Raw genomic sequence first — 2,243 nt, 5'->3', positions numbered from 1 at the left:
GATGCATTTAAAATTAATTATTTATTGCTGCTGGAAAATCATTTATATATAATAAAAAAAAATAATGGCCCAAGAATTGATCCTTGTGGTACTCCCAATCTGATCTGTTTCCACTCAGAAAAATATTGTATAGCTTCTTTATCCTTAATTACTACTCGTTGGTATCTGTCACTTAAATGTGAGGTAAGCAATTTATGAAATATACCTCTTATACCATAGAAATCCACTTTCTCAAGTAAAATATCATGGTTCACACTATCAAAGGCCTTTGTTAAGTCGCAGAAAATACCACCGACCAATTTTCTGTCATTAAGTGCCTGCATAATATTATTAAGTAAACTAAGAATAGCAGTATCTGTAGATAGATGTTTCCTAAATCTGTGTTGCTCAGCAGGCAATATATTATTAAGTACTACATGAGCATACACTCTATAATATATATCCTTTTCAAATATTTTAGAAAAGGATGTAAGCACAGAACAGTAACAACACTGTTAAGTATACCTTCTTTTTCATCTGCATACAGTAAGAGAATTTGCAAGGAAAGACCCATTTGTTTCACTTTTTCTTGACCCTTCAGTTCTCCAGGCTCCCACCATTAGTGCACTTTCAAAAACTTCAAACAATCATGCAATACCCTGTAAGCTAAACTGTGGGAACACCCTAGTGCATTTGCTACACTGTCTATCATTATCGTCCTGTCAGCTCAAACCAACTCTTTGACCCACTGCACAGTCACTTCTGTTGCAATCTAAACAGGGCAACCTGGTCAGGGACCATTTGTGACTTTCGAAAGTCCTTGAGACAATTTCTCCACCCAGTGGTGAACTGCGTTACATGACACAGACTTCCCACCATAAACTGGAAACATTTCTTCATTAACATCCTTTGCGTTGTGTCCTTTTGCCTAAAAAAAAAAGTACAACAAAATGCTTCTCCTTGGTAGTACAATAATCAAGCACGGTCCCATTCTGACTATTGAAACCAGCCACTGAATATGCGCATACATCTGTTTGTCATTAATTGATAATCATAACAAAGATGGCTGCTGATTGTACAATTTTAACCTTTAAGTGACGGCCCTTTAAATTCCGGTAATGGCAGTGGGACGGATTTGATTTAAATACCCACAATTTTAAAGCAATAAAAACTGTAATCATTTCCTAAAATTGCTGTGATTTCTACAATTTTTGTGATAAACTAACCAAATAAACTCTGTTTTTTTCTAGAAAGAATATAGAATCAGATATTATAATTTAGAGATTTTATAAAATGTGTAAATTTTTTTAGACTGATTTGAATTATAAAATTCCCAAATTTGTTGTCTGTCTACAAGAATTCATATAGTTCTTGGAACTAAGAATGCTGTATGTAGATGTGGCAACACAGCGGAAGGTTATGAAGATGATTATGTTTAGTCTTGCATGTCTCGAAGAATATACACGTACCTTCTTTTTTATGCAGAGATGTGGGCGTGTATATCTCCGTTTATAAGAACGTTGATTGATTATACACAAGTTCTCTGTACTGACCAGGCTCGGTTAGTTTATCGCAACTCTCAAGGCCAAGCACAGCCAAGCAGTGTCATAGAGCTTCAAAGTTTCGCAGCGAGAACAGTGATATTATCAGCTCACCATGGCGTCGTTTCGTTGGAAGATTCAGACATTTTTCAACTCGTAAATGACTCCAAATCAGATTGTTTTACTGACAATTCTGAGAGTGGCATTGAGGAAAGTGATTCAGAAATGGATTTCGACGAAGACCCATCACCTTCGTCGGCAACCTGGGGACCACCACACCAGCGTGGCAAGAGGAGTGTGAATAATTATTCAGGTGGAGCTGTGGGGTTAAATACCAGTGAAACTCTACACGTGAATAAACAGTTATAGCATCTGTCGTCGAACCTGGAAATGGACAAATAAATTATTTTTCCATCTCCTGGATCTGACAGTTCTGAACAGTTATATCCTGTTGTCATCCTGTGGCGCAAAATTGTCACACAGAGAATTTCATCTCGCCCTTGTGCGGAACATGATGGAGCATGCTGGAAGGGGCCCCCCTCACACTCAATGGCCCAGGGGTCGAACCCCTGCCGTTTCATCGGGGTCATTTCGAATCACATGAGCCAACATTCTGTTAGACGACGACGGTGGGAAGAGAGACAACTTATAAAGCTGGTGACCAAAAATCATGTAAGTAGAAAAATAATTTATAACCTAAAATTTGATTTTAAAAAGCCGGCC

At 37.8% G+C, this 2,243-nt stretch overlaps 1 long non-coding RNA gene across 1 annotated transcript in view; it reads left to right on the top strand.

Annotated features, from left to right (window-relative positions):
* LOC111863421 overlaps positions 1-1,954 on the top strand; it is a 12,658-nt gene extending 10,704 nt beyond the window's left edge. The window contains exon 6 of the long non-coding RNA XR_004512906.1: positions 1,536-1,954. This is a non-coding gene — a long non-coding RNA (uncharacterized LOC111863421). The remainder of the gene's footprint in view (positions 1-1,535) is intronic.
* The last annotated feature ends 289 nt before the right edge of the window (positions 1,955-2,243 follow it).

This window comes from Cryptotermes secundus, unplaced genomic scaffold (assembly GCF_002891405.2).
Source record: "Cryptotermes secundus unplaced genomic scaffold, Csec_1.0 scaffold840, whole genome shotgun sequence".
Lineage (NCBI taxonomy): Eukaryota > Metazoa > Arthropoda > Insecta > Blattodea > Kalotermitidae > Cryptotermes > Cryptotermes secundus.
Note: the sequence above shows the minus strand (reverse complement) of the source record. Positions and strands in the feature narration are given on the sequence as shown.